This window comes from Phalangium opilio, unplaced genomic scaffold (assembly GCF_054372755.1).
Source record: "Phalangium opilio isolate 3A_F unplaced genomic scaffold, DU_Popi_V2 ptg000095l_1, whole genome shotgun sequence".
Lineage (NCBI taxonomy): Eukaryota > Metazoa > Arthropoda > Arachnida > Opiliones > Phalangiidae > Phalangium > Phalangium opilio.
In genome coordinates, this window is record NW_028324200.1 from 2,770,987 (window position 1) to 2,792,117 (window position 21,131).

General features: G+C 45.5%; 11 non-coding genes across 11 annotated transcripts; all 11 read right to left on the reverse strand.

The window, feature by feature from the left end:
* Positions 1-347: 347 nt before the first annotated feature.
* On the reverse strand, positions 348-419 carry TRNAP-AGG (transfer RNA proline (anticodon AGG)). The gene has a single exon. It is a non-coding gene; the product is annotated as a tRNA-Pro (tRNA).
* Positions 420-1,305: 886 nt separating this feature from the next.
* On the reverse strand, positions 1,306-1,377 carry TRNAP-AGG (transfer RNA proline (anticodon AGG)). The gene has a single exon. It is a non-coding gene; the product is annotated as a tRNA-Pro (tRNA).
* Positions 1,378-2,106: 729 nt separating this feature from the next.
* On the reverse strand, positions 2,107-2,178 carry TRNAP-CGG (transfer RNA proline (anticodon CGG)). Its single transcript has one exon. It is a non-coding gene; the product is annotated as a tRNA-Pro (tRNA).
* Positions 2,179-2,266: 88 nt separating this feature from the next.
* Positions 2,267-2,338, reverse strand: TRNAP-AGG (transfer RNA proline (anticodon AGG)). The gene has a single exon. It is a non-coding gene; the product is annotated as a tRNA-Pro (tRNA).
* A 1,527-nt stretch (positions 2,339-3,865) lies between these two features.
* Positions 3,866-3,937, reverse strand: TRNAP-AGG (transfer RNA proline (anticodon AGG)). Its single transcript has one exon. It is a non-coding gene; the product is annotated as a tRNA-Pro (tRNA).
* A 1,846-nt stretch (positions 3,938-5,783) lies between these two features.
* Positions 5,784-5,855, reverse strand: TRNAP-AGG (transfer RNA proline (anticodon AGG)). Its single transcript has one exon. It is a non-coding gene; the product is annotated as a tRNA-Pro (tRNA).
* Positions 5,856-7,701: 1,846 nt separating this feature from the next.
* Positions 7,702-7,773, reverse strand: TRNAP-AGG (transfer RNA proline (anticodon AGG)). Its single transcript has one exon. It is a non-coding gene; the product is annotated as a tRNA-Pro (tRNA).
* A 1,846-nt stretch (positions 7,774-9,619) lies between these two features.
* TRNAP-AGG (transfer RNA proline (anticodon AGG)) lies at positions 9,620-9,691 on the reverse strand. The gene has a single exon. It is a non-coding gene; the product is annotated as a tRNA-Pro (tRNA).
* A 2,965-nt stretch (positions 9,692-12,656) lies between these two features.
* On the reverse strand, positions 12,657-12,728 carry TRNAP-AGG (transfer RNA proline (anticodon AGG)). Its single transcript has one exon. It is a non-coding gene; the product is annotated as a tRNA-Pro (tRNA).
* A 2,485-nt stretch (positions 12,729-15,213) lies between these two features.
* Positions 15,214-15,287, reverse strand: TRNAP-AGG (transfer RNA proline (anticodon AGG)). The gene has a single exon. It is a non-coding gene; the product is annotated as a tRNA-Pro (tRNA).
* Positions 15,288-19,696: 4,409 nt separating this feature from the next.
* Positions 19,697-19,770, reverse strand: TRNAP-AGG (transfer RNA proline (anticodon AGG)). The gene has a single exon. It is a non-coding gene; the product is annotated as a tRNA-Pro (tRNA).
* Positions 19,771-21,131: the final 1,361 nt, after the last annotated feature.

The following is a 21,131-nucleotide window of genomic DNA, read 5'->3' on the forward strand; positions in this document are numbered from 1 at the left end:
GTCACTATTTTAATTCTGCAAAAACTCGGGTCCGTCCGGGATTTTTACCCGGGACCACACACACCCGAAGCGAGTATCTTACCCCTAGACCAACGGACCATGTGTGTAACAAAAAAACGCTCAACTTATTGGCCTTCCCTGTAGTTAGTTGATTTAAATAGTCACTAAATTACTTCTGCAAAAACTCGGGTCCGTCCGGGATTTGAACCCGGGACCACTCAAACCCGAAGCGAGTATCTTACCCCTAGACCAAGGAACCATGTATGACCCTGAAACATGCCATCCCGTAGGCCTACCATGTTGTTAGTTGTGTTTAAATAGTCACTAAATTACTTCTGGAAAAACTCGGGTCCGTCCGAGATTTGAACCCGGGACCACTCACACCCTAAGCGAGTATCATACCCCTAGACCAACGGACCATGAGTGGAACAAAAACACGCTCAACTTATAGGCCTACCCTGTAGTTAGTTGATTTAAATAGTCACTAAATTACTTCTGCAAAACTCGGGTCCGTCCGGGATTTGAACCCGGGACCACTCACACCCGAAGCGAGTATCATACCCTTAGACCAACGGACGAAAAATGACAATGAAACATGCTCAGCTCGTAGGCCTACAATTTAACTAGTTGCATTCAAATAGTCGCTAAATTACTTCTGGAAAAACTCGGGTCCGTCCGGGATTTGAACCCGGGACCACTCACACCCTAAGCGAGTATCATACCCTTAGACCAACGGACGGAAAATGACAACGAAACATGCTCAGCTTGTAGGCCTACAATTTAACTAGTTGCTTTAAAATAGTCGCTAAATTACTTCTGCAAAACTTGGGCCCGTCCGGGATTTGAACCCGGTACCACTCACACCCGAAGCGAGTACCATAGACCTAGACCAACGGATCACGTGTGTAACTAAAACATGCTCAACTCATAGGCCTACCCTGTAGTTAGTTGATTTAAATAGTCACTAAATTACTTCTGCAAAACTCGGGTCCGTCCGGGATTTCAACCCGGAACCACTCACACCCTAAGCGAGTATCATAGCCCTACACCAACGGATCACGTGTGTAACTAAAACATGCTCAACTCATAGGCCTACCCTGTAGTTAGTTGATTTAAATAGTCACTAAATTACTTCTGCAAAACTCGGGTCCGTCCGGGATTTGAACCCGGGACCACTCACACCCTAAGCGAGTATCATACCCTTAGACCAACGGACGAAAAATGACAATGAAACATGCTCAGCTCGTAGGCCTACAATTTAACTATTTGATTTTAAATAGTCGCTAAATTACTTCTGCAAAACTCGGGCCCGTCCGGGATTTGAACCCGGGACCACTCGCACCCTAAGCGAGTATCATACCCCTAGACCAACGGACCATGAGTGGAACAAAAACACGCTCAACTTATAGGCCTACCCTGTAGTTAGTTGATTTAAATAGTCACTAAATTACTTCTGCAAAACTCGGGTCCGTCCGGGATTTGAACCCGGGACCACTCACACCCGAAGCGAGTATCATACCCTTAGACCAACGGACGAAAAATGACAATGAAACATGCTCAGCTCGTAGGCCTACAATTTAACTAGTTGCATTCAAATAGTCGCTAAATAACTTCTGGAAAAACTCGGTTCCGTCCGAGATTTGAACCCGGGACCACTCACACCCAAAGCGAGTATCATATTCTTAGACCAACGGACGAAAAATGACAATGAAACATGCTAAGCTCGTAGGCCTACAATTTATCTAGTTGCTTTTAAATAGTTGCTAAATTACTTCTGCAAAACTCGGGCCCGTCCGGGATTTGAACCCGGGACCACTCGCACCCAAAGCGAGTATTATACCCCTAGACCAACGGACCATGTGTGTAACAAAAAAACGCTCAACTTATTGGCCTTCCCTGTAGTTAGTTGCATTTAAATAGTCACTATTTTAATTCTGCAAAAACTCGGGTCCGTCCGGGATTTTTACCCGGGACCACACACACCCGAAGCGAGTATCTTACCCCTAGACCAACGGACCATGTGTGTAACAAAAAAACGCTCAACTTATTGGCCTTCCCTGTAGTTAGTTGATTTAAATAGTCACTAAATTACTTCTGCAAAAACTCGGGTCCGTCCGGGATTTGAACCCGGGACCACTCAAACCCGAAGCGAGTATCTTACCCCTAGACCAACGGACCATGTATGACCCTGAAACATGCCATCCCGTAGGCCTACCATGTTGTTAGTTGTGTTTAAATAGTCACTAAATTACTTCTGGAAAAACTCGGGTCCGTCCGAGATTTGAACCCGGGACCACTCACACCCTAAGCGAGTATCATACCCCTAGACCAACGGACCATGAGTGGAACAAAAACACGCTCAACTTATAGGCCTACCCTGTAGTTAGTTGATTTAAATAGTCACTAAATTACTTCTGCAAAACTCGGGTCCGTCCGGGATTTGAACCCGGGACCACTCACACCCGAAGCGAGTATCATACCCTTAGACCAACGGACGAAAAATGACAATGAAACATGCTCAGCTCGTAGGCCTACAATTTAACTAGATGCATTCAAATAGTCGCTAAATTACTTCTGCAAAAACTCGGGTCCGTCCGGGATTTGAACCCGGGACCACTCAAACCCGATGCGAGTATCATACCCTTAGACCAACGGACGAAAAATGACAATGAAACATGCTCAGCTCGTAGGCCTACAATTTAACTAGTTGCATTCAAATAGTCGCTAAATTACTTCTGGAAAAACTCGGGTCCGTCCGAGATTTGAACCCGGGACCACTCACACCCGAAGCGAGAATCATAGCCCTAGACCAACGGATCATGTGTGTAACTAAAACATGCTCAACTCATAGGCCTACCCTGTAGTTAGTTGATTTAAATAGTCACTAAATTACTTCTGCAAATCTCGGGTCCGTCCGGGATTTGAACCCGGGACCACTCACACCCGAAGCGAGTATCATACCCTTAGACCAACGGACGAAAAATGACAATGAAACATGCTCAGCTCGTAGGCCTACAATTTAACTAGTAGCTTTTAAATAGTTGCTAAATTACTTCTGCAAAACTCGGGCCCGTCCGGGATTTGAACCCGGGACCACTCGCACCCAAAGCGAGTATTATACCCCTAGACCAACGGACCATGTGTGTAACAAAAAAACGCTCAACTTATTGGCCTTCCCTGTAGTTAGTTGCATTTAAATAGTCACTATTTAAATTCTGCAAAAACTCGGGTCCGTCCGGGATTTTTACCCGGGACCACACACACCCGAAGCGAGTATCTTACCCCTAGACCAACGGACCATGTATGACCCTGAAACATGCCATCCCGTAGGCCTACCATGTTGTTAGTTGTGTTTAAATAGTCACTAAATTACTTCTGGAAAAACTCGGGTCCGTCCGGGATTTGAACCCGGGACCACTCACACCCGAAGCGAGTACCATAGACCTAGACCAACGGATCACGTGTGTAACTAAAACATGCTCAACTCATAGGCCTACCCTGTAGTTAGTTGATTTAAATAGTCACTAAATTACTTCTGCAAAACTCGGGTCCGTCCGGGATTTCAACCCGGAACCACTCACACCCTAAGCGAGTATCATAGCCCTAGACCAACGGATCACGTGTGTAACTAAAACATGCTCAACTCATAGGCCTACCCTGTAGTTAGTTGATTTAAATAGTCACTAAATTACTTCTGCAAAACTCGGGTCCGTCCGGGATTTGAACCCGGGACCACTCACACCCTAAGCGAGTATCAAACCCTTAGACCAACGGACGAAAAATGACAATGAAACATGCTTAGCTCGTAGGCCTACAATTTAACTATTTGATTTTAAATAGTCGCTAAATTACTTCTGCAAAACTCGGGCCCGTCCGGGATTTGAACCCGGGACCACTCGCACCCTAAGCGAGTATCATACCCCTAGACCAACGGACCATGAGTGGAACAAAAACACGCTCAACTTATAGGCCTACCCTGTAGTTAGTTGATTTAAATAGTCACTAAATTACTTCTGCAAAACTCGGGTCCGTCCGGGATTTGAACCCGGGACCACTCACACCCGAAGCGAGTATCATACCCTTAGACCAACGGACGAAAAATGACAATGAAACATGCTCAGCTCGTAGGCCTACAATTTAACTAGTTGCATTCAAATAGTCGCTAAATAACTTCTGCAAAAACTCGGGTCCGTCCGGGATTTGAACCCGGGACCACTCAAACCCGATGCGAGTATCATACCCTTAGACCAACGGACGAAAAATGACAATGAAACATGCTCAGCTCGTAGGCCTACAATTTAACTAGTTGCATTCAAATAGTCGCTAAATTACTTCTGGAAAAACTCGGGTCCGTCCGAGATTTGAACCCGGGACCACTCACACCCGAAGCGAGAATCATAGCCCTAGACCAACGGATCACGTGTGTAACTAACACATGCTCAACTCATAGGCCTACCCTGTAGTTAGTTGATTTAAATAGTCACTAAATTACTTCTGCAAAACTCGGGTCCGTCCGGGATTTGAACCCGGGACCACTCACACCCGAAGCGAGTATCATACCCTTAGACCAACGGACGAAAAATGACAATGAAACATGCTCAGCTCGTAGGCCCAAATTTAACTAGTTGCATTCAAATAGTCGCTAAATTACTTCTGGAAAAACTCGGGTCCGTCCGAGATTTGAACCCGGGACCACTCACACCCGAAGCGAGAATCATAGCCCTAGACCAACGGATCACGTGTGTAACTAAAACATGCTCAACTCATAGGCCTACCCTGTAGTTAGTTGATTTAAATAGTCACTAAATTACTTCTGCAAAACTCGGGTCCGTCCGGGATTTGAACCCGGGACCACTCACACCCAAAGCGAGTATCATATTCTTAGACCAACGGACGAAAAATGGCAATGAAACATGCTAAGCTCGTAGGCCTACAATTTAACTAGTAGCTTTTAAATAGTTGCTAAATTACTTCTGCAAAACTCGGGCCCGTCCGGGATTTGAACCCGGGACCACTCGCACCCAAAGCGAGTATTATACCCCTAGACCAACGGACCATGTGTGTAACAAAAAAACGCTCAACTTATTGGCCTTCCCTGTAGTTAGTTGCATTTAAATAGTCACTATTTAAATTCTGCAAAAACTCGGGTCCGTCCGGGATTTTTACCCGGGACCACACACACCCGAAGCGAGTATCTTACCCCTAGACCAACGGACCATGTATGACCCTGAAACATGCCATCCCGTAGGCCTACCATGTTGTTAGTTGTGTTTAAATAGTCACTAAATTACTTCTGGAAAAACTCGGGTCCGTCCGGGATTTGAACCCGGGACCACTCACACCCGAAGCGAGTACCATAGACCTAGACCAACGGATCACGTGTGTAACTAAAACATGCTCAACTCATAGGCCTACCCTGTAGTTAGTTGATTTAAATAGTCACTAAATTACTTCTGCAAAACTCGGGTCCGTCCGGGATTTCAACCCGGAACCACTCACACCCTAAGCGAGTATCATAGCCCTAGACCAACGGATCACGTGTGTAACTAAAACATGCTCAACTCATAGGCCTACCCTGTAGTTAGTTGATTTAAATAGTCACTAAATTACTTCTGCAAAACTCGGGTCCGTCCGGGATTTGAACCCGGGACCACTCACACCCTAAGCGAGTATCAAACCCTTAGACCAACGGACGAAAAATGACAATGAAACATGCTTAGCTCGTAGGCCTACAATTTAACTATTTGATTTTAAATAGTCGCTAAATTACTTCTGCAAAACTCGGGCCCGTCCGGGATTTGAACCCGGGACCACTCGCACCCTAAGCGAGTATCATACCCCTAGACCAACGGACCATGAGTGGAACAAAAACACGCTCAACTTATAGGCCTACCCTGTAGTTAGTTGATTTAAATAGTCACTAAATTACTTCTGCAAAACTCGGGTCCGTCCGGGATTTGAACCCGGGACCACTCACACCCGAAGCGAGTATCATACCCTTAGACCAACGGACGAAAAATGACAATGAAACATGCTCAGCTCGTAGGCCTACAATTTAACTAGTTGCATTCAAATAGTCGCTAAATAACTTCTGCAAAAACTCGGGTCCGTCCGGGATTTGAACCCGGGACCACTCAAACCCGATGCGAGTATCATACCCTTAGACCAACGGACGAAAAATGACAATGAAACATGCTCAGCTCGTAGGCCTACAATTTAACTAGTTGCATTCAAATAGTCGCTAAATTACTTCTGGAAAAACTCGGGTCCGTCCGAGATTTGAACCCGGGACCACTCACACCCGAAGCGAGAATCATAGCCCTAGACCAACGGATCACGTGTGTAACTAACACATGCTCAACTCATAGGCCTACCCTGTAGTTAGTTGATTTAAATAGTCACTAAATTACTTCTGCAAAACTCGGGTCCGTCCGGGATTTGAACCCGGGACCACTCACACCCGAAGCGAGTATCATACCCTTAGACCAACGGACGAAAAATGACAATGAAACATGCTCAGCTCGTAGGCCCAAATTTAACTAGTTGCATTCAAATAGTCGCTAAATTACTTCTGGAAAAACTCGGGTCCGTCCGAGATTTGAACCCGGGACCACTCACACCCGAAGCGAGAATCATAGCCCTAGACCAACGGATCACGTGTGTAACTAAAACATGCTCAACTCATAGGCCTACCCTGTAGTTAGTTGATTTAAATAGTCACTAAATTACTTCTGCAAAACTCGGGTCCGTCCGGGATTTGAACCCGGGACCACTCACACCCAAAGCGAGTATCATATTCTTAGACCAACGGACGAAAAATGGCAATGAAACATGCTAAGCTCGTAGGCCTACAATTTAACTAGTAGCTTTTAAATAGTTGCTAAATTACTTCTGCAAAACTCGGGCCCGTCCGGGATTTGAACCCGGGACCACTCGCACCCAAAGCGAGTATTATACCCCTAGACCAACGGACCATGTGTGTAACAAAAAAACGCTCAACTTATTGGCCTTCCCTGTAGTTAGTTGCATTTAAATAGTCACTATTTAAATTCTGCAAAAACTCGGGTCCGTCCGGGATTTTTACCCGGGACCACACACACCCGAAGCGAGTATCTTACCCCTAGACCAACGGACCATGTATGACCCTGAAACATGCCATCCCGTAGGCCTACCATGTTGTTAGTTGTGTTTAAATAGTCACTAAATTACTTCTGGAAAAACTCGGGTCCGTCCGGGATTTGAACCCGGGACCACTCACACCCGAAGCGAGTACCATAGACCTAGACCAACGGATCACGTGTGTAACTAAAACATGCTCAACTCATAGGCCTACCCTGTAGTTAGTTGATTTAAATAGTCACTAAATTACTTCTGCAAAACTCGGGTCCGTCCGGGATTTCAACCCGGAACCACTCACACCCTAAGCGAGTATCATAGCCCTAGACCAACGGATCACGTGTGTAACTAAAACATGCTCAACTCATAGGCCTACCCTGTAGTTAGTTGATTTAAATAGTCACTAAATTACTTCTGCAAAACTCGGGTCCGTCCGGGATTTGAACCCGGGACCACTCACACCCTAAGCGAGTATCAAACCCTTAGACCAACGGACGAAAAATGACAATGAAACATGCTTAGCTCGTAGGCCTACAATTTAACTATTTGATTTTAAATAGTCGCTAAATTACTTCTGCAAAACTCGGGCCCGTCCGGGATTTGAACCCGGGACCACTCGCACCCTAAGCGAGTATCATACCCCTAGACCAACGGACCATGAGTGGAACAAAAACACGCTCAACTTATAGGCCTACCCTGTAGTTAGTTGATTTAAATAGTCACTAAATTACTTCTGCAAAACTCGGGTCCGTCCGGGATTTGAACCCGGGACCACTCACACCCGAAGCGAGTATCATACCCTTAGACCAACGGACGAAAAATGACAATGAAACATGCTCAGCTCGTAGGCCTACAATTTAACTAGTTGCATTCAAATAGTCGCTAAATAACTTCTGCAAAAACTCGGGTCCGTCCGGGATTTGAACCCGGGACCACTCAAACCCGATGCGAGTATCATACCCTTAGACCAACGGACGAAAAATGACAATGAAACATGCTCAGCTCGTAGGCCTACAATTTAACTAGTTGCATTCAAATAGTCGCTAAATTACTTCTGGAAAAACTCGGGTCCGTCCGAGATTTGAACCCGGGACCACTCACACCCGAAGCGAGAATCATAGCCCTAGACCAACGGATCACGTGTGTAACTAACACATGCTCAACTCATAGGCCTACCCTGTAGTTAGTTGATTTAAATAGTCACTAAATTACTTCTGCAAAACTCGGGTCCGTCCGGGATTTGAACCCGGGACCACTCACACCCGAAGCGAGTATCATACCCTTAGACCAACGGACGAAAAATGACAATGAAACATGCTCAGCTCGTAGGCCCAAATTTAACTAGTTGCATTCAAATAGTCGCTAAATTACTTCTGGAAAAACTCGGGTCCGTCCGAGATTTGAACCCGGGACCACTCACACCCGAAGCGAGAATCATAGCCCTAGACCAACGGATCACGTGTGTAACTAAAACATGCTCAACTCATAGGCCTACCCTGTAGTTAGTTGATTTAAATAGTCACTAAATTACTTCTGCAAAACTCGGGTCCGTCCGGGATTTGAACCCGGGACCACTCACACCCAAAGCGAGTATCATATTCTTAGACCAACGGACGAAAAATGGCAATGAAACATGCTAAGCTCGTAGGCCTACAATTTAACTAGTAGCTTTTAAATAGTTGCTAAATTACTTCTGCAAAACTCGGGCCCGTCCGGGATTTGAACCCGGGACCACTCGCACCCAAAGCGAGTATTATACCCCTAGACCAACGGACCATGTGTGTAACAAAAAAACGCTCAACTTATTGGCCTTCCCTGTAGTTAGTTGCATTTAAATAGTCACTATTTAAATTCTGCAAAAACTCGGGTCCGTCCGGGATTTTTACCCGGGACCACACACACCCGAAGCGAGTATCTTACCCCTAGACCAACGGACCATGTATGACCCTGAAACATGCCATCCCGTAGGCCTACCATGTTGTTAGTTGTGTTTAAATAGTCACTAAATTACTTCTGGAAAAACTCGGGTCCGTCCGGGATTTGAACCCGGGACCACTCACACCCGAAGCGAGTACCATAGACCTAGACCAACGGATCACGTGTGTAACTAAAACATGCTCAACTCATAGGCCTACCCTGTAGTTAGTTGATTTAAATAGTCACTAAATTACTTCTGCAAAACTCGGGTCCGTCCGGGATTTCAACCCGGAACCACTCACACCCTAAGCGAGTATCATAGCCCTAGACCAACGGATCACGTGTGTAACTAAAACATGCTCAACTCATAGGCCTACCCTGTAGTTAGTTGATTTAAATAGTCACTAAATTACTTCTGCAAAACTCGGGTCCGTCCGGGATTTGAACCCGGGACCACTCACACCCTAAGCGAGTATCAAACCCTTAGACCAACGGACGAAAAATGACAATGAAACATGCTTAGCTCGTAGGCCTACAATTTAACTATTTGATTTTAAATAGTCGCTAAATTACTTCTGCAAAACTCGGGCCCGTCCGGGATTTGAACCCGGGACCACTCGCACCCTAAGCGAGTATCATACCCCTAGACCAACGGACCATGAGTGGAACAAAAACACGCTCAACTTATAGGCCTACCCTGTAGTTAGTTGATTTAAATAGTCACTAAATTACTTCTGCAAAACTCGGGTCCGTCCGGGATTTGAACCCGGGACCACTCACACCCGAAGCGAGTATCATACCCTTAGACCAACGGACGAAAAATGACAATGAAACATGCTCAGCTCGTAGGCCTACAATTTAACTAGTTGCATTCAAATAGTCGCTAAATAACTTCTGCAAAAACTCGGGTCCGTCCGGGATTTGAACCCGGGACCACTCAAACCCGATGCGAGTATCATACCCTTAGACCAACGGACGAAAAATGACAATGAAACATGCTCAGCTCGTAGGCCTACAATTTAACTAGTTGCATTCAAATAGTCGCTAAATTACTTCTGGAAAAACTCGGGTCCGTCCGAGATTTGAACCCGGGACCACTCACACCCGAAGCGAGAATCATAGCCCTAGACCAACGGATCACGTGTGTAACTAACACATGCTCAACTCATAGGCCTACCCTGTAGTTAGTTGATTTAAATAGTCACTAAATTACTTCTGCAAAACTCGGGTCCGTCCGGGATTTGAACCCGGGACCACTCACACCCGAAGCGAGTATCATACCCTTAGACCAACGGACGAAAAATGACAATGAAACATGCTCAGCTCGTAGGCCCAAATTTAACTAGTTGCATTCAAATAGTCGCTAAATTACTTCTGGAAAAACTCGGGTCCGTCCGAGATTTGAACCCGGGACCACTCACACCCGAAGCGAGAATCATAGCCCTAGACCAACGGATCACGTGTGTAACTAAAACATGCTCAACTCATAGGCCTACCCTGTAGTTAGTTGATTTAAATAGTCACTAAATTACTTCTGCAAAACTCGGGTCCGTCCGGGATTTGAACCCGGGACCACTCACACCCAAAGCGAGTATCATATTCTTAGACCAACGGACGAAAAATGGCAATGAAACATGCTAAGCTCGTAGGCCTACAATTTAACTAGTAGCTTTTAAATAGTTGCTAAATTACTTCTGCAAAACTCGGGCCCGTCCGGGATTTGAACCCGGGACCACTCGCACCCAAAGCGAGTATTATACCCCTAGACCAACGGACCATGTGTGTAACAAAAAAACGCTCAACTTATTGGCCTTCCCTGTAGTTAGTTGCATTTAAATAGTCACTATTTAAATTCTGCAAAAACTCGGGTCCGTCCGGGATTTTTACCCGGGACCACACACACCCGAAGCGAGTATCTTACCCCTAGACCAACGGACCATGTATGACCCTGAAACATGCCATCCCGTAGGCCTACCATGTTGTTAGTTGTGTTTAAATAGTCACTAAATTACTTCTGGAAAAACTCGGGTCCGTCCGAGATTTGAACCCGGGACCACTCACACCCTAAGCGAGTATCATAACCTTAGACCAACGGACGAAAAATGACAATGAAACATGCTCAGCTCGTAGGCCTACAATTTAACTAGTTGCTTTTAAATAGTCGCTAAATTACTTCTACAAAACTCGGGTCCGTCCGGGATTTGAACCCGGGACCACTCAAACCCGATGCGAGTATCATACCCTTAGACCAACGGACGAAAAATGACAATGAAACATGCTCAGCTCGTAGGCCTACAATTTAACTAGTTGCATTCAAATAGTCGCTAAATTACTTCTGGAAAAACTCGGGTCCGTCCGAAATTTGAACCCGGGACCACTCACACCCGAAGCGAGAATCATAGCCCTAGACCAACGGATCACGTGTGTAACTAAAACATGCTCAACTCATAGGCCTACCCTGTAGTTAGTTGATTTAAATAGTCACTAAATTACTTCTGCAAAACTCGGGTCCGTCCGGGATTTGAACCCGGGACCACTCACACCCGAAGCGAGTATCATACCCTTAGACCAACGGACGAAAAATGACAATGAAACATGCTCAGCTCGTAGGCCTACAATTTAACTAGTTGCATTCAAATAGTCGCTAAATTACTTCTGGAAAAACTCGGGTCCGTCCGAGATTTGAACCCGGGACCACTCACACCCGAAGCGAGAATCATAGCCCTAGACCAACGGATCACGTGTGTATCTAAAACATGCTCAACTCATAGGCCTACCCTGTAGTTAGTTGATTTAAATAGTCACTAAATTACTTCTGCAAAACTCGGGTCCGTCCGGGATTTCAACCCGGGACCACTCACACCCAAAGCGAGTATCATATTCTTAGACCAACGGACGAAAAATGACAATGAAACATGCTAAGCTCGTAGGCCTACAATTTAACTAGTAGCTTTTAAATAGTTGCTAAATTACTTCTGCAAAACTCGGGCCCGTCCGGGATTTGAACCCGGGACCACTCGCACCCAAAGCGAGTATTATACCCCTAGACCAACGGACCATGTGTGTAAAAAAAACGCTCAACTTATTGGCCTTCCCTGTAGTTAGTTGCATTTAAATAGTCACTATTTTAATTCTGCAAAAACTCGGGCCCGTCCGGGATTTGAACCCGGGACCACTCACACCCGAAGCGAGTACCATAGACCTAGACCAACGGATCACGTGTGTAACTAAAACATGCTCAACTCATAGGCCTACCCTGTAGTTAGTTGATTTAAATAGTCACTAAATTACTTCTGCAAAACTCGGGTCCGTCCGGGATTTCAACCCGGAACCACTCACACCCTAAGCGAGTATCATAGCCCTAGACCAACGGATCACGTGTGTAACTAAAACATGCTCAACTCATAGGCCTACCCTGTAGTTAGTTGATTTAAATAGTCACTAAATTACTTCTGCAAAACTCGGGTCCGTCCGGGATTTGAACCCGGGACCACTCACACCCTAAGCGAGTATCAAACCCTTAGACCAACGGACGAAAAATGACAATGAAACATGCTTAGCTCGTAGGCCTACAATTTAACTATTTGATTTTAAATAGTCGCTAAATTACTTCTGCAAAACTCGGGCCCGTCCGGGATTTGAACCCGGGACCACTCGCACCCTAAGCGAGTATCATACCCCTAGACCAACGGACCATGAGTGGAACAAAAACACGCTCAACTTATAGGCCTACCCTGTAGTTAGTTGATTTAAATAGTCACTAAATTACTTCTGCAAAACTCGGGTCCGTCCGGGATTTGAACCCGGGACCACTCACACCCGAAGCGAGTATCATACCCTTAGACCAACGGACGAAAAATGACAATGAAACATGCTCAGCTCGTAGGCCTACAATTTAACTAGTTGCATTCAAATAGTCGCTAAATAACTTCTGCAAAAACTCGGGTCCGTCCGGGATTTGAACCCGGGACCACTCAAACCCGATGCGAGTATCATACCCTTAGACCAACGGACGAAAAATGACAATGAAACATGCTCAGCTCGTAGGCCTACAATTTAACTAGTTGCATTCAAATAGTCGCTAAATTACTTCTGGAAAAACTCGGGTCCGTCCGAGATTTGAACCCGGGACCACTCACACCCGAAGCGAGAATCATAGCCCTAGACCAACGGATCACGTGTGTAACTAACACATGCTCAACTCATAGGCCTACCCTGTAGTTAGTTGATTTAAATAGTCACTAAATTACTTCTGCAAAACTCGGGTCCGTCCGGGATTTGAACCCGGGACCACTCACACCCGAAGCGAGTATCATACCCTTAGACCAACGGACGAAAAATGACAATGAAACATGCTCAGCTCGTAGGCCCAAATTTAACTAGTTGCATTCAAATAGTCGCTAAATTACTTCTGGAAAAACTCGGGTCCGTCCGAGATTTGAACCCGGGACCACTCACACCCGAAGCGAGAATCATAGCCCTAGACCAACGGATCACGTGTGTAACTAAAACATGCTCAACTCATAGGCCTACCCTGTAGTTAGTTGATTTAAATAGTCACTAAATTACTTCTGCAAAACTCGGGTCCGTCCGGGATTTGAACCCGGGACCACTCACACCCAAAGCGAGTATCATATTCTTAGACCAACGGACGAAAAATGGCAATGAAACATGCTAAGCTCGTAGGCCTACAATTTAACTAGTAGCTTTTAAATAGTTGCTAAATTACTTCTGCAAAACTCGGGCCCGTCCGGGATTTGAACCCGGGACCACTCGCACCCAAAGCGAGTATTATACCCCTAGACCAACGGACCATGTGTGTAACAAAAAAACGCTCAACTTATTGGCCTTCCCTGTAGTTAGTTGCATTTAAATAGTCACTATTTAAATTCTGCAAAAACTCGGGTCCGTCCGGGATTTTTACCCGGGACCACACACACCCGAAGCGAGTATCTTACCCCTAGACCAACGGACCATGTATGACCCTGAAACATGCCATCCCGTAGGCCTACCATGTTGTTAGTTGTGTTTAAATAGTCACTAAATTACTTCTGGAAAAACTCGGGTCCGTCCGAGATTTGAACCCGGGACCACTCACACCCTAAGCGAGTATCATAACCTTAGACCAACGGACGAAAAATGACAATGAAACATGCTCAGCTCGTAGGCCTACAATTTAACTAGTTGCTTTTAAATAGTCGCTAAATTACTTCTACAAAACTCGGGTCCGTCCGGGATTTGAACCCGGGACCACTCAAACCCGATGCGAGTATCATACCCTTAGACCAACGGACGAAAAATGACAATGAAACATGCTCAGCTCGTAGGCCTACAATTTAACTAGTTGCATTCAAATAGTCGCTAAATTACTTCTGGAAAAACTCGGGTCCGTCCGAAATTTGAACCCGGGACCACTCACACCCGAAGCGAGAATCATAGCCCTAGACCAACGGATCACGTGTGTAACTAAAACATGCTCAACTCATAGGCCTACCCTGTAGTTAGTTGATTTAAATAGTCACTAAATTACTTCTGCAAAACTCGGGTCCGTCCGGGATTTGAACCCGGGACCACTCACACCCGAAGCGAGTATCATACCCTTAGACCAACGGACGAAAAATGACAATGAAACATGCTCAGCTCGTAGGCCTACAATTTAACTAGTTGCATTCAAATAGTCGCTAAATTACTTCTGGAAAAACTCGGGTCCGTCCGAGATTTGAACCCGGGACCACTCACACCCGAAGCGAGAATCATAGCCCTAGACCAACGGATCACGTGTGTATCTAAAACATGCTCAACTCATAGGCCTACCCTGTAGTTAGTTGATTTAAATAGTCACTAAATTACTTCTGCAAAACTCGGGTCCGTCCGGGATTTCAACCCGGGACCACTCACACCCAAAGCGAGTATCATATTCTTAGACCAACGGACGAAAAATGACAATGAAACATGCTAAGCTCGTAGGCCTACAATTTAACTAGTAGCTTTTAAATAGTTGCTAAATTACTTCTGCAAAACTCGGGCCCGTCCGGGATTTGAACCCGGGACCACTCGCACCCAAAGCGAGTATTATACCCCTAGACCAACGGACCATGTGTGTAAAAAAAACGCTCAACTTATTGGCCTTCCCTGTAGTTAGTTGCATTTAAATAGTCACTATTTTAATTCTGCAAAAACTCGGGCCCGTCCGGGATTTGAACCCGGGACCACTCGCACCCTAAGCGAGTATCATACCCCTAGACCAACGGACGATGAGTGGAACAAAAACACGCTCAACTTATAGGCCTACCCTGTAGTTAGTTGATTTAAATAGTCACTAAATTACTTCTACAAAACTCGGGTCCGTCCGGGATTTTTACCCGGGACCACACACACAAGAAGCGAGTATCTTACCCCTAGACCAACGGACCATGTATGACCCTGAAACATGCCATCCCGTAGGCCTACCATGTTGTTAGTTGTGTTTAAATAGTCACTAAATTACTTCTGGAAAAACTCGGGTCCGTCCGAGATTTGAACCCGGGACCACTCACACCCTAAACGAGTATCATACCCTTAGACCAACGGACGAAAAATGACAATGAAACATGCTCAGCTCGTAGGCCTACAATTTAACTAGTTGCTTTTAAATAGTCGCTAAATTACTTCTACAAAACTCGGGTCCGTCCGGGATTTGAACCCGGGACCACTCAAACCCGATGCGAGTATCATACCCTTAGACCAACGGACGAAAAATGACAATGAAACATGCTCAGCTCGTAGGCCTACAATTTAACTAGTTGCATTCAAATAGTCGCTAAATTACTTCTGGAAAAACTCGGGTCCGTCCGAGATTTGAACCCGGGACCACTCACACCCGAAGCGAGAATCATAGCCCTAGACCAACGGATCACGTGTGTAACTAAAACATGCTCAACTCATAGGCCTACCCTGTAGTTAGTTGATTTAAATAGTCACTAAATTACTTCTGCAAAACTCGGGTCCGTCCGGGATTTGAACCCGGGACCACTCACACCCGAAGCGAGTATCATACCCTTAGACCAACGGACGAAAAATGACAATGAAACATGCTCAGCTCGTAGGCCTACAATTTAACTAGTTGCATTCATGTAGTCGCTAAATTACTTCTGCAAAAACTCGGGTCCGTCCGGGATTTGAACCCGGGACCTTTCAAACCCGATGCGAGTATCATACCCTTAGACCAACGGACGGAAAATGACAATGAAACATGCTCAGCTCGTAGGCCTACAATTTAACTAGTTGCATTCAAATAGTCGCTAAATTACTTCTGGAAAAACTCGGGTCCGTCCGAGATTTGAACCCGGGACCACTCACACCCGAAGCGAGAATCATAGCCCTAGACCAACGGATCACGTGTGTATCTAAAACATGCTCAACTCATAGGCCTACCCTGTAGTTAGTTGATTTAAATAGTCAATAAATTACTTCTGCAAAACTCGGGTCCGTCCGGGATTTCAACCCGGGACCACTCACACCCAAAGCGAGTATCATATTCTTAGACCAACGGACGAAAAATGACAATGAAACATGCTAAGCTCGTAGGCCTACAATTTAACTAGTAGCTTTTAAATAGTTGCTAAATTACTTCTGCAAAACTCGGGCCCGTCCGGGATTTGAACCCGGGACCACTCGCACCCAAAGCGAGTATTATACCCCTAGACCAACGGACCATGTGTTTAACAAAAAAACGCTCAACTTATTGGCCTTCCCTGTAGTTAGTTGCATTTAAATAGTCACTATTTTAATTCTGCAAAAACTCGGGTCCGTCCGGGATTTTTACCCGGGACCACACACACCTGAAGCGAGTATCTTACCCCTAGACCAACGGACCATGTATGACCCTGAAACATGCCATCCCGTAGGCCTACCATGTTGTTAGTTGTGTTTAAATAGTCACTAAATTACTTCTGGAAAAACTCGGGTCCGTCCGAGAATTGAACCCGGGACCACTCACACCCTAAACGAGTATCATACCCTTAGACCAACGGACGAAAAATGACAATGAAACATGCTCAGCTCGTAGGCCTACAATTTAACTAGTTGCTTTTAAATAGTCGCTAAATTACTTCTACAAAACTCGGGTCCGTCCGGGATTTGAACCCGGGACCACTCAAACCCGATGCGAGTATCATACCCTTAGACCAACGGACGAAAAATGACAATGAAACATGCTCAGCTCGTAGGCCTACAATTTAACTAGTTGCATTCAAATAGTCGCTAAATTACTTCTGGAAAAACTCGGGTCCGTCCGAGATTTGAACCCGGGACCACTCACACCCGAAGCGAGAATCATAGCCCTAGACCAACGAATCACGTGTGTAACTAAAACATGCTCAACTCATAGGCCTACCCTGTAGTTAGTTGATTTAAATAGTCACTAAATTACTTCTGCAAAACTCGGGTCCGTCCGGGATTTGAACCCGGGACCACTCACACCCGAAGCGAGTATCATACCCTTAGACCAACGGACGAAAAATGACAATGAAACATGCTCAGCTCGTAGGCCTACAATTTAACTAGTTGCATTCATATAGTCGCTAAATTACTTCTGCAAAAACTCGGGTCCGTCCGGGATTTGAACCCGGGACCACTCAAACCCGATGCGAGTATCATACCCTTAGACCAACGGACGGAAAATGACAATGAAACATGCTCAGCTCGTAGGCCTACAATTTAACTAGTTGCATTCAAATAGTCGCTAAATTACTTCTGGAAAAACTCGGGTCCGTCCGAGATTTGAACCCGGGACCACTCACACCCGAAGCGAGAATCATAGCCCTAGACCAACGGATCACGTGTGTATCTAAAACATGCTCAACTCATAGGCCTACCCTGTAGTTAGTTGATTTAAATAGTCAATAAATTACTTCTGCAAAACTCGGGTCCGTCCGGGATTTCAACCCGGGACCACTCACACCCAAAGCGAGTATCATATTCTTAGACCAACGGACGAAAAATGACAATGAAACATGCTAAGCTCGTAGGCCTACAATTTAACTAGTAGCTTTTAAATAGTTGCTAAATTACTTCTGCAAAACTCGGGCCCGTCCGGGATTTGAACCCGGGACCACTCGCACCCAAAGCGAGTATTATACCCCTAGACCAACGGACCATGTGTGTAACAAAAAAACGCTCAACTTATTGGCCTTCCCTGTAGTTAGTTGCATTTAAATAGTCACTATTTTAATTCTGCAAAAACTCGGGTCCGTCCGGGATTTTTACCCGGGACCACACACACCCGAAGCGAGTATCTTACCCCTAGACCAACGGACCATGTATGACCCTGAAACATGCCATCCCGTAGGCCTACCATGTTGTTAGTTGTGTTTAAATAGTCACTAAATTACTTCTGGAAAAACTCGGGTCCGTCCGAGATTTGAACCCGGGACCACTCACACCCTAAACGAGTATCATACCCTTAGACCAACGGACGAAAAATGACAATGAAACATGCTCAGCTCGTAGGCCTACAATTTAACTAGTTGCTTTTAAATAGTCGCTAAATTACTTCTACAAAACTCGGGTCCGTCCGGGATTTGAACCCGGGAGCACTCAAACCCGATGCGAGTATCATACCCTTAGACCAACGGACGAAAAATGACAATGAAACATGCTCAGCTCGTAGGCCTACAATTTAACTAGTTGCATTCAAATAGTCGCTAAATTACTTCTGGAAAAACTCGGGTCCGTCCGAGATTTGAACCCGGGACCACTCACACCCGAAGCGAGAATCATAGCCCTAGACCAACGGATCACGTGTGTAACTAAAACATGCTCAACTCATACGCCTACCCTGTAGTTAGTTGATTTAAATAGTCACTAAATTACTTCTGCAAAACTCGGGTCCGTCCGGGATTTGAACCCGGGACCACTCACACCCGAAGCGAGTATCATACCCTTAGACCAACGGACGAAAAATGACAATGAAACATGCTCAGCTCGTAGGCCTACAATTTAACTAGTTGCATTCATATAGTCGCTAAATTACTTCTGCAAAAACTCGGGTCCGTCCGGGATTTGAACCCGGGACCACTCAAACCCGATGCGAGTATCATACCCTTAGACCAACGGACGGAAAATGACAATGAAACATGCTCAGCTCGTAGGCCTACAATTTAACTAGTTGCATTCAAATAGTCGCTAAATTACTTCTGGAAAAACTCGGGTCCGTCCGAGATTTGAACCCGGGACCACTCACACCCGAAGCGAGAATCATAGCCCTAGACCAACGGATCACGTGTGTATCTAAAACATGCTCAACTCATAGGCCTACCCTGTAGTTAGTTGATTTAAATAGTCACTAAATTACTTCTGCAAAACTCGGGTCCGTCCGGGATTTCAACCCGGGACCACTCACACCCAAAGCGAGTATCATATTCTTAGACCAACGGACGAAAAATGACAATGAAACATGCTAAGCTCGTAGGCCTACAATTTAACTAGTAGCTTTTAAATAGTTGCTAAATTACTTCTGCAAAACTCGGGCCCGTCCGGGATTTGAACCCGGGACCACTCGCACCCAAAGCGAGTATTATACCCCTAGACCAACGGACCATGTGTGTAAAAAAAACGCTCAACTTATTGGCCTTCCCTGTAGTTAGTTGCATTTAAATAGTCACTATTTTAATTCTGCAAAAACTCGGGCCCGTCCGGGATTTGAACCCGGGACCACTCGCACCCTAAGCGAGTATCATACCCCTAGACCAACGGACGATGAGTGGAACAAAAACACGCTCAACTTATAGGCCTACCCTGTAGTTAGTTGATTTAAATAGTCACTAAATTACTTCTACAAAACTCGGGTCCGTCCGGGATTTTTACCCGGGACCACACACACAAGAAGCGAGTATCTTACCCCTAGACCAACGGACCATGTATGACCCTGAAACATGCCATCCCGTAGGCCTACCATGTTGTTAGTTGTGTTTAAATAGTCACTAAATTACTTCTGGAAAAACTCGGGTCCGTCCGAGATTTGAACCCGGGACCACTCACACCCTAAACGAGTATCATACCCTTAGACCAACGGACGAAAAATGACAATGAAACATGCTCAGCTCGTAGGCCTACAATTTAACTAGTTGCTTTTAAATAGTCGCTAAATTACTTCTACAAAACTCGGGTCCGTCCGGGATTTGAACCCGGGACCACTCAAACCCGATGCGAGTATCATACCCTTAGACCAACGGACGAAAAATGACAATGAAACATGCTCAGCTCGTAGGCCTACAATTTAACTAGTTGCATTCAAATAGTCGCTAAATTACTTCTGGAAAAACTCGGGTCCGTCCGAGATTTGAACCCGGGACCACTCACACCCGAAGCGAGAATCATAGCCCTAGACCAACGGATCACGTGTGTAACTAAAACATGCTCAACTCATAGGCCTACCCTGTAGTTAGTTGATTTAAATAGTCACTAAATTACTTCTGCAAAACTCGGGTCCGTCCGGGATTTGAACCCGGGACCACTCACACCCGAAGCGAGTATCATACCCTTAGACCAACGGACGAAAAATGACAATGAAACATGCTCAGCTCGTAGGCCTACAATTTAACTAGTTGCATTCATGTAGTCGCTAAATTACTTCTGCAAAAACTCGGGTCCGTCCGGGATTTGAACCCGGGACCTTTCAAACCCGATGCGAGTATCATACCCTTAGACCAACGGACGGAAAATGACAATGAAACATGCTCAGCTCGTAGGCCTACAATTTAACTAGTTGCATTCAAATAGTCGCTAAATTACTTCTGGAAAAACTCGGGTCCGTCCGAGATTTGAACCCGGGACCACTCACACCCGAAGCGAGAATCATAGCCCTAGACCAACGGATCACGTGTGTATCTAAAACATGCTCAACTCATAGGCCTACCCTGTAGTTAGTTGATTTAAATAGTCAATAAATTACTTCTGCAAAACTCGGGTCCGTCCGGGATTTCAACCCGGGACCACTCACACCCAAAGCGAGTATCATATTCTTAGACCAACGGACGAAAAATGACAATGAAACATGCTAAGCTCGTAGGCCTACAATTTAACTAGTAGCTTTTAAATAGTTGCTAAATTACTTCTGC